This window comes from Cebus imitator, unplaced genomic scaffold (assembly GCF_001604975.1).
Source record: "Cebus imitator isolate Cc_AM_T3 unplaced genomic scaffold, Cebus_imitator-1.0 Scaffold212, whole genome shotgun sequence".
Lineage (NCBI taxonomy): Eukaryota > Metazoa > Chordata > Mammalia > Primates > Cebidae > Cebus > Cebus imitator.
Genome location: NW_016107527.1, coordinates 1899426 through 1910826, shown reverse-complemented (window position 1 = coordinate 1910826; position 11401 = coordinate 1899426). Strand labels below are relative to the sequence as shown.

At 42.2% G+C, this 11401-nt stretch overlaps 1 non-coding gene across 1 annotated transcript; it reads left to right on the top strand.

Annotated features, from left to right (window-relative positions):
- Positions 1-8140: 8140 nt before the first annotated feature.
- LOC119474122 lies at positions 8141-8240 on the top strand. Its single transcript, XR_005203414.1, has one exon. It is a non-coding gene; the product is annotated as a small nucleolar RNA U13 (small nucleolar RNA).
- Positions 8241-11401: the final 3161 nt, after the last annotated feature.

Sequence of the window (11401 nt, the reverse complement as noted above, 5' to 3'; positions counted from 1 at the left end):
CTGTTGACTATGTAGGGCTCTCCAGCATTGGAGTGCTGTGAGGGGGAGGGGAATCATGTGTAGGAGGTGTGTGCCAGAACCTGGCACATAATAAATGCTCAACAAATGGGATGAATAGGAATGAAGCTAAGAGACCAGTCCTAGAGCCAAAACTGAGCTCACACATGAGAATCAAGATGGCTGCCACAACAGAGAGGTAACCTGGAGCAATGGCGAGCCTTGGCTACTCATGGACCTCAGAGGGTGGAGCTGGTTACCTTGACATCTCTTCTGTCTGAATTGGGGTTCATTTTATAGATTGGCGTAGGGTTGGGCATCAGGTGAGGATCAGGGAGAGGGAAGCAAGGTGTAGAGGCCTGGCAGGTCCACAGTCCACGGGGTCAGGGGACAAAAACACATAGGCAGGCTGGGAAGTCAGGTTTAATGAGTGGGTCACTGGAAGGTAAGAGCAGCCATCCAGTCACCTCTAAGAAGTACTGAGGTAAAATTCCAGAGAATTGGAGGTTGGCTGAAAAGAGAAGCAGGATTGAGTGAGGACTCTTGGGAAGGGGGGAGACGTAAGTAGACTGTTTAGAAATAGATGGTAGTGAGGGAGAAATTAAATAAACAAGCATAATTTATGGAAAAAGTTACAGAAGGGAAAGGAAGACAGGGATCAAGCGCTGGTGTTGAGTTATTTACGGAATGAAGGAATAATGATTCTTCGACCCAGTTGGTAGTTAATATTTGAGTGTAGATAGGTGGAGGAAGGGTGCAGGAGGAAGGGAGTGTTTCTCTCCCAAAAAGGGAGGGTGAAGATGGAGAGAAATAAAGAGGCAGAAAAGGGAGAAATGAGGAAGGCTTTCTCTGATGGCATCATTCTAGAGGGGGTAGGGGAGGGGTGAGGTGGAGGCTGGAGGAAAAGGTGTCAGATAGTGACCATGGGGAATTTTTGAGGGAGCCAACTGGAGATGAATCACGCCATGGTTGTGATTTCTGCATATCTGGAATGCACCTACTCCAGGCTCAGGCTCAAATGGAAACTGAAAGTCACACAAACTGATGGCTTAACATAGCAAAACCAAGCTCATCCTCCCCCACTCCAGCTCAAACAAACCGCCTGCCCTGCTTGTCCCCACTTCCTGCGGTAAGCTGTCCCCTTAACACTCTTCTGTCGGTCTCACTCCCACCTCACTCTAGACAGGGCTCTCAGAGGTTGCCCTGGCAACTTGGAGGCCTGCGACCTTTTCTGAGTCACTTTTCTGGCCATCTTTGGAGAATAAACAACAACACTTTTCTTTTTGAAATGTTCTTCTTCCTTATCCTCTTTCCTCACATTTTGTGTGACAGATTCCTCGTCATTTTGCAGGTCTCATTTTAAAAGGCACCAACTCGGGCTTTCACGGACCCTACCAGAAGGTTCACTCCTGTCCTATGTTCTTACAGCATTTACCTCTTCTACCCCTCTGTTATATAAATAGGAAGAAATAGGCAATGGCTTTGTTCGTTTTCTGGGTCCCAGCTATCATGTAAGTTCCTTGAAGCCAAAACCTGCCCCAGAGGGCAGCAAGTAGTAAGTGCTCCATATATATTTGTAGAATAAATGAATGGGCAAGTAAATGAATTAATTACCATTCATTACGCTTATTCTTTCCCCATATCTCTTGTTGCTGTGTATCCTTCACTGGTGTCTCTTCTTCCTCCTATGGTGAAATGTGCTTCCTCAGCCTTTTCCACTCAGAAGCTATGGCCTCCATAGTCGACCTGGCTACCCAGAACTAAAAGACTGGGACCTTCTTCTCTCTACCTGAAAAAGACAATCTAACACAGCTTCACATTAAACATCCAAACACCACCTTCATGCTGGTCAGTTCTGTTTCTTCATGGGCTGTCTCTCCTTCGGGCCCCTTTGGTGTCCTTGGTTATTCTCTGTAATCATGCCATCCAATTTAATTCTTCCTTTTTCTGGCTGACCTGTTTTAAGAACCTTCCTTCACTGATGCATGCATTATCTCTTCATGAATGGTTATTCTAACAGACAAAAAAAAAATTCTTATAATTTCAAATTACTTCCTAGAATAAACTCTCCAGCTTCCTGACAAACACAAATATGGGGCATACTGAAGGCTGAAGAAAATCACCTGATGCAGAGGCCAGCTCTGAACATTGCAATCATGGAACCCAAGGCAGGAAACTGTCTTAGTTGTATTTGTTAAAGTGATGAACACTAGGTATCAACAAAGTGGGTGGGTCATATCGCAGAGAATGATCACTGCTCATGAGTCAGGTGGTTGTTTTTCGGAACATTTCCCCCAGCCTCTGAGTAAGCAGATGGAAAAGCTTCCTAGAGAAACATCTGTTTAAGAGTGTGGACTCTGGAGCCAACTACATGGATTCAAATCCCAACATCACCCCTTACTAGTGGAGTGACCTCAATTAAGGCATTTGATCTCTCTGTAGCTTAGTTTTTTGTCTGTGAATTGGTGGTAATAATCATACTTAAATAATAGGGTGGTTGTGGTTATTAATGAGTTAGGACATAAAGCACGTAGACATGTCCCTGGCAGATTGTAAGTGCTATCACAATTTATCTGTTAGTTATAGAGGCAGAGTCCAATAATAAAACAGAGGACTGGTAAAAGTGAAATTGGGTACAAAGGCTCTGAGCTCCAGATAGTGTTGTATGTGGCACAGGAGACTGGGGCTCTGTGAAGCGGAGTGTCTGGAATTGACACACCCAGAGCTAGTGGTGGAGTACAGGGTCAAGACCCTGAACGTATGTATCCTTTGAGCTAAGGTTCCCACTGATCTTTGCATGCATTCCCTAAGTGTATTGATGAGTTTCCACTAGTTTCTTTTCTTCTTTTGTTTTGAGACAGAGTCTCGCTCTGTTGCCCAGGCTGGAGTGCAATGATATGATCATGGCTCACTGTTCAATCAATTCTCCGGCCTCAGCTTCCTGTGTAGCTAGGATTGCAGGTGCCTGCCACCACACCCAGCTAATTTTTTATTTTTTAAATTTTTTAATTTATTTTTATTTTTATTTTTTTTAGTAGAGACAAGGCTTCACCATGTTGGTCAGGCTGGTTTCAAATGCCTGACCTCAAGTGACCTACCCTCCTTGCCCTCCCAAGGTGCTAGGATTATAGGCAGGAGCCACCACGCCTGGCCTCCACCTGGCTTCTGACGTGCAATCTCTTTCATTCTCCCTCAGGGTTGGAGCCCTTCTTGGAGTCCTCATCCCATCAGCTGCCTATATCTTTTTGATCAAGACATACACATAAGGATAATACACGAGCCTCCCGAGGGTTCTGACAGGGGAAAGAAGAAACTTGGGTTGGGACTGAAGTCTGAGCAATTCTGTGGAGAAGAAGTTAAAGATTACTTTTTTTTTTCCATTTAAAATTTTCTCATGTCCTTTTGATTGCACACCTTTGTGTAATTAGGAAATCAGAAATTAGGGTTATTCTGGAACTCAGCCCACATCAACCCCTCTAGAATTTTTTTCTCACGACCATTATGCCAGTACCTTAAATGTGTCCAAAACCTGTCTATTTGCCATTCCCCAAGCATACTTAAGAAAACTGTGGCATGTTTCTCTCCTTAACTTTTGGCCATTCCTCTTCCTCTGCTCTCACATATCCCGTAGTGAGACCTTAACTATCTCTGAAGCTTTCTTGTAATATGTTAGAGGGTCTCCACGAACATGCCATTTTTGTTGTTTAGACCAGCGTTTTTCAAATGTGCACACAAATCACCTATGGAATCATGGTCAAGTGCACATTATGATTCTGGAGGTCCTGTATAGTGCCCAACAATCTAATTTTGTATCAGTCCCAGCTGATGTTGATGCTATGTGTCCTTGTGCCAATTCCATGACTTACCTAAATTGATCCTATATCACAGTTCTCTCTATCCCATTTCTCCAACTATGTCTCGAGCTAGTTGATGGTGGCATCAGTAAATATATACATGTTTATATCCTCCCAAATGCCTGGCACATCTCGCATATTGCTGGTGCCCAGTAGCTATCTGGAATTTGCAACAAATGCTCAAACATTCTATTCTGTATCAGAGTGCACTTATGGACAGAACTTGTCTTCTCCCTTACCTCTCACCTCAACCCCGGACCCCATCTGCCACTAGAAGGAATCTCCTTCATATTAAAATGTTAATGATTTGAAGTGTTACCCCTATCAGAGTATTAAAGAAAAAAAGATAACCTGAGAGGCCAGTATTCACACATAGGATACAGCACAGTCTTTGCAATGCTTCTCTTGTTCTGCTAGGTAATTAATTTCATAGCATCTTGCTGAGAGGCATAGCTCTCCTGGGTACAGCTGAGCCAAGGGAGATGTGCTCCTGCCACAGAGTGCTATTTAGAAGTCTCGTAGACTAAAAATTCTTTACTATATGGCTAGCAGAATTATATGGAGATTTAGAATCCTTTAGCTGCCTTGGCTTCTGAGTAACCCCTCACCCCATCTGGTAACCTGGAGGTGGTATTACTTTGCGGTACAGCTTCACAATTTCCTGCTTGTCCTGTAACTTCAGCGGGCATGCTGATTTTAATCATCTTGTGTTGTACATAGCATCACATGATGTGTTCAGTCTTCGAAAAGGAAAACAAAAATCCTTCCTTATGCATCTTGGTGGAATTGCCGTCTCTGTCGTCCTGTGCTGCTCATGAAGCTTATGCTGTGTTCTGCTGTCGTCGCTGCTTTTGAGACCTTATAGTCATTGCACAACCAGCTGTCTATCCATGGCTCTATGTCAGTTCATTCTGATATTGCTGGGAAGAGAGGGATGAATCAGTTCACTTTCCATAGAAGGTCACTGATTTTAATTTTCTTTCTTTTTTTTATTATTATACTTTAAGTTCTGGGGTACATGCGCAGAACATGCAGGTTTGTTACATAGGTGTGCTATGGTGGATTGCTGCATCCATCATCCTGTCCTCTACATTAGGTATTTCTCCTAATGCTACCCCTCCCCTTGCCCCCCACACCCTGCTGTCCCTCTCCTAGTCCCCCACCCCCCAACAGACCCCAGTGTATGATGTTCCCCTCCCTGTGTCCACTTGTTCTCATTGTTCAACACCCACTTATGAGTGAGAACATGCAGTGCTTGGTTTTCTGTTCTTGTGTCAGTTTGCTGAGAATTTAATTTTCTTTATCATCTGAACTATGGCTTGCTGGAGAGCTCTCTCTGGCACACCGGGGACCTCTTTCATCCAACTGTCTTTCTGACCACTCAGCTCTCCAGTCTGTGCTCCTCTCTGTGGTACATGGCTCTATTACAGTCTAAACATACAAAGAAACTGAACTCTCATGATGGGATTCTGGGACCTTTAACACTTAGGCAGTAAAGACATATTTGAACAGAGGAGTAAGCTCTTCAGCTTACTCCATGTAGCCAGGTGTTCACTGCACCTATGTCTAAGTTGCACCCTGACCAGATGAGGCCATCTGATAGAATAAATCATAACTTTGGGAGCCACTTTGTCAGAGTAACCTTATGTAGAAACATTTCCAAATATAGTTTTTTTCTCTGGTTACTTAGAGCTTGTCACCTGGAGCCACAGACCTTTTAGAACTACATGTGATATAGCATGTAGGGCAGTTTGTAAATAGACTATTACAAAGTGAGACAGAGAGGCCTTCGGTGCACTTTTCTTTACAGATTCCTTGCCCATCATCTCAATCCTCCTGTGTCAACCCTTAGTTTTGATTCTGGCTACTTTAGTAATTATTTGCCTTCATACAAAACACATGCATCTTTGCATTTGTGGATGGGTGGATCAATATTATACCTCATTCACTTTTGTGGGGTAACATCAGGCTGTCACTTGGAGGCATTTACAATGACCTGTCTTTAAAGAGGATATGTTCAGGTTGTGGCCAAAGGTTCATCTCAAACCCTAGAAATTGTAGGTGGAGACTATTTCACAGGTTGTTTGAGAGAGGCCACCCTGGGGTAACTATTAAAAGTCTGGAGCAATAGCTATCATGTAGGCTGTTTCAGAAATTAACTTAATGTAAAAATAGAGGTCACCCGACTTGCTGAAGTATAAGGACAGGTAGCATATGGGCCCAAATTTGGCTGCAATTTCCCTTCAAAGTTAATGAGTGTTGCAGGTGCTTATCTAATCATGGCATTTAAACCAGTATGTTTTGCACATTCAGGGCTTTGTAATGAGATGCAATGTTTATTTTCTGTACTCTTCCCCACAGACTACAAAAATACCCTTTGCTCAACCCTGTCTAATCATTGCAAGTGTCAACAGTCAAAGCTAATGACAGGAGGTAGGTTTATGGGGCAGTAATCCAGCCTACTTGACATAAAAGATCCATTCCCAGAAAAGAGGTTTGAGCAATCATCTGAACTTCAGTCTAACGAAAGGAGCTTTGGTGGCTTGGTGATTTTAAAATCATGATTCTTTGATCAGGTTGGTAGTTAATGTTTGAATGTAGATAGGTTGGGGAAGGTTGCAGTTGATGGCTACTTAATAAAATGTATAGAACATGAGTCTTAGCTTTATCTCTTTCAAGATTAAGCGTAAACCTCCTGTGTGTGTCCCTGTCCCTACCAAAACAATCAATGGTCACTCCTTAAATTAAGCTTTATATATTAAACATTTACCAAATATCTTCTAAGTTTCAGGCATTGGGTTACACCTTTGAGAGTCAAAGATAAAGAAATATGGAATGGATCTTAACACTTCTCTATCGGATTCTGAATTCTTGCATCATAGTTGGCCTTAAGCATGATTCACATGCCTGGCTACTCAATGCAGGCTATTGCAGAGCTAGCTGCATAAGAATTATCTTGAGAACTTGTTAAATATAGAGATTTGGGGGCCACAATCCCAGATATTCAGGTGTAACATACCTGGAAAGAAATACAGGCATCGGTATGATTTTTTAAAAAAGGTTCAGTGGTACTTTTAAAAAGTGTATTTATTTGTATGTTTGTTTCATCTCCTTGGTCAGCTTGAACTATCCAAGGTCATAAAAGTTGAACTAAATTATCCTTCTAATATTATAGTTTTGTTCAATTTCTTTATTTTTTAAATAGCTTTTGCTTCACGTATATTTTTTATTTTTAATTTTTACAATTTTCAAGTATATAATATGCTATTATTAAATATAGATACCATGACATACAATAGATACCTTGAACTTACTCTTTCTGTCTAGATAAAAATTTATATCCTTTGACTAACATCTCCCCAACCCCATCCCCACTTTCCTGAGCCTTTGGTAACCATCATTTTACTCTCTTACTTCTGTGACCTTTTTTTTTAGATTCCACATGTAAGTGAGAACATATGGTATTAGTCTTTCTGTGCCTAGCTTATTTAACTTAACATAATGTCCTTCAGGCTCACCCATGTTGTTGTAAGTGACAGGATTTTCTTAATTTAAAAAGTTGAATAGCATTCCATTGTGCATTTTGATCACATTTCGCTATCTGTTCATCTGCTGATAGACACTTAGGTTGATTCCATATCTTGGTATAATGTGCAAGCTTTTGTTAAATTAACCGTGAGTGCAAGGTAGAATTCTTTGGGTGGTTTTTTTTTTGTTTGTTTTTTGGTTTTTCTTTTTGAGACAAAGTCTTACTCTGTCACCCAGGGTGGAGTACAGTGGCACAATCTTGGCTCACTGCAACCTCTGCCTCCCAGGTTCAAGCAATTCTCCTGCCTCAGCCTCCCGAGTAGCTGGAACTACAGGCATGTGCCACCATGCCTGGCTACTTTTTTTTTTTGAGATGGAGCACTGTTATATTGCCCAGGCTGGAATACAGTGGCACAATCTCAGCTCCCTGGAATCTCTGCCTCCTGGGTTCCTGCCTCAGCCTCCTGAGTTGCTGGGACTACAGGTGTCTTCCACCATGCCCAGCTAATTCTTTTTATATTTTTAATAGAGATGGGGTTTCACCATGTTGACCAGGCTTGTCTGGAGCTCCTGGCCTCAAATGATCCACTCTCCTTGGCCTCCTAAAGTGCTGAGATTACAGGTGTTAGTCACCATGCCCAGCCTCTTTGGACAGCATTTTAAAACAGCTGATACAAGATCTCCACTCCATAGCAATTAAATCAGAAACTCTAGACATTGGATCCTGGGCATTGACATGAAAAAAAAAAAAAAAACAAAAAAACATTCTCCAAAGCATGGTGATGGGTCTTTCATGCTAATATGTGAAATGTGCCTCCCTCAAACCTTGTTATGTCAAACAAAATTCTCCCCTATGTGAGTCCAGTGTTGAGACTCCTTGGAGTAAGTGTTTGCTGTTGATGAGGCAAAGCAAGGGAGATGCTGTCTTCTGGGACCCAGCGTGTGCTTTTTGACAATTTCTTCCATTTGTGTGGTTATTTCCAATTTTCAGATTCTTTTATGTGTCTACATAAAATCTTGCAAGCCCCTGGAAGAGACTTCAGAGACTGACTACACCAGGAGTCAAGAACCATTTTCTGTAAAGGGCTGGATAGTAAATAGTTTAGGCTTTGTAGGTCATGTGTCATAACTACCTGGCAGCCATAGTGTGAGAGCAGCCACAGACAATATGTAAATGAATAGGTGTGGTGTGTTCCAGGAAACTTATTTACGAAACAGATAGTGAGCTGGACTTTTTATCCCTGGCTGCTGTTACTTGCTAACCCACAGTCTACACCAGCACTCTGATCTCATCCGTGAGGAAACTTCGGTCCAATGGGTGATGTGATTTGACTCAGATCTCATGGCTAGGAAAGGACAGACATGGGCCTGAAGTTCAGGTATTATGACTTAAAACAAATAAACAAACAACCTCTACTCCCCTACATCTACAATTGGTGTTCTTAAAAATTAAAACATCAAAAAGAGGGTCTTCTCGCCCCTACCTTTTGTGTTTCCCTGGCTTTATGGTGGTATGATGGGCTGTGTACATGTGACCACTCTCCAGATTGTAAGCTCTTCCATAGTAGAGTCTGGGCTTTCTTCAGTGTCACATTCCCACCAGTCTGGGGCAAAGCAGTGCCTGTACCTGTTAGTGTGCTGAATATATTGCAGCCTGAGCATGTGGAGCTCAGTGTCGTGTGTTTATTTCAAGACAGCAGGGCTGACTGGCTCATCGATTTCCAGAAGTATCTTTTGTTAATATCTAGCCTACTTGCTTGTGTTCTTTATAACTTCAAATAATGTTTATGTGATGACAGAGAAAGTCTGGGGATTGCAGCAGTGGGGTAAAGCAAAGAGTAGATGTCTAATTACTTTAAAAAAGTTGACCTTCAAGTTTGGCCCCCAAAAAACTGTAAGAAATCAAGTTTGAACAGGATTCTTTGCAATATTATTTTCTTTTCACTTTTCTTCTGTGCAGGCTTGCAGGACAGTATATATGCAATATGTTACTCTTGTCTGTCACATACAGAAATCTGCCCCACCCCCATCCCCTCTTCTGTGCAGCCTCTCCCGTTTGACCTTGAGAAGTACTGTTTACAGTTCAGTGAAACTCCGTCTCTCCCTTCTTGCTTCAAGCTCAGCAAATGAACAAGAAGAACCTGCAGAACCTGTTCAGCAATTTCAGACTATAAACAAGCAATCCACAGGGAATAAGGGGTAGATATTACCTTATGACTGCAATTAAAGTCTTCTTTCCCAAGGTTGTCAACACTCTAGGTTGAGCAGTGGCCTGAGAAAGTTGCTCGTTTCCCAGGCAGGCTTGCTGAATGCAAGGTGCAATGGGCTATAATCTAATGTGCCTTGCTTTATCAGAACACACATTTCTCTCCCTCTCTGTCTCTCTTTCTCTCTCTCTCTCACACACACATACACGCATCTTCCATATTCACATATAAACACACACAGTTGCTATTGTCTCATTATGGATATAGTGGAAGGTGGAGTATTATGATCTTACAAGGGAAAAAAGCTTTTAAAGGGCAATTCAGGCCAGGTGCATTGGCTCAATCCTGTAATCCCAGCACTTTGGGAGGCTGAGGCAGGCAGATCATGAGGTCCGGGGATCGAGACAATCTGGCTAACACAGTGAAACCCTGTCTCTACTAAAAATACAAAAAAGTAGCCAGGTGTCGTGGCACATGCCTGTATTCCCAGCTACTCAGGAGGCTGAGGCAAGAGAATCGCGTGAACCCAGGAGGCAGAAGTTGCAGTGAGCCGAGATCATGCCACTGCACTCCAGCCTGGGTGACATAGTGAGACTCTGTCTAAAAAAAAGAAAAAAAACCCCAACAACTTAGGTCTTGAGGGATAGATTTGGATGGCAGAGTGAAAGGTGAAGATGATGCCAAGTTTCAAGTCTGAAGAACAGAAGCAGGGATGAAGTGTACCATCTGGCTGGGGTAGTGCCTTTTCCTGGGGCATGGTAATGCCTTAGTTGCAGAGTAAGGTGGAAGTGCTTGTGAGAAACTGAATTTTCTAACAGTAAATTTTGTAAGCTTCCATTCAAGATCTAGCTCTGCTTTACTCTATCAGTAATGTGAGAAAAGTAGCTTAATTTCCCTGAAACTCTGGTTCCTCTTCTGTAAAATGGGGTAATAAAATTGTCCCTCTCATAGGTTATTTTGAAGATTAAATAAGACAATCCATGTTAATGTGCAATGCTTGGCATATAGTAAGCATTCAATAAGTAAGAAGTATTAAATTATGGTAGATTCTGAATGTCAAAGGAAATTATAATTTTCCCAATGCATTAGCATACATCTTTTATAAGTATTTGCATGTCACATAAAATTCTCTTCTCAGCCTACCACTTTTTGTCTTGCCTGTCACTGCTTCAAGCAATGTTGTCCACATCCTGAAGAACTGCTCCTTGAGCCCACAGGAGGACACTCTGAGACCTGGCTCACCAGACTACATAGTCTGAGTGAGCACTTGAAAATTCTAATCTGAGTGATATGGATGACATGTTCTCTGTGCCTTGGAATATCTAGTTTCTTATCTATAATATAATCTTTGAAGCTAGTACAAGGAGAGAATCAATATCACCTGACCACCATCTTTCACCCCTTGAAAGGCATAAAATTCTAAGTAAGAATACTACATATTTTGCTATGTATTTTACTGCATGCATGCTAAGCCTCTACTAAAAATTTTTTAATGAAAAGAACAATAAATTAGAATATAAGCATTTAAAGGAACCCATAAGATGTTCCCTTAAAGAAAGGATTTAAAACCTCAGGCATGGTGGCTTATGCCTTTGGGATCCCAGCACTTTGGGAGGCCAAGGTGGGCAGATCACGAAGTCAGGAGATGGAGGTCATCCTGGCCAACATGGTGAAAACCCGCCACTACTAAAAATACAAAAATTAGCTGGGCTTGGTGGCATGTGTCTGTAATCCCAGATGCTTGGGAGGCTGAGGCAGGAGAATCACTTGAACTAGGGAGTTGGAGGTTGCAGTGAGCCGAGATCGTGACACTGC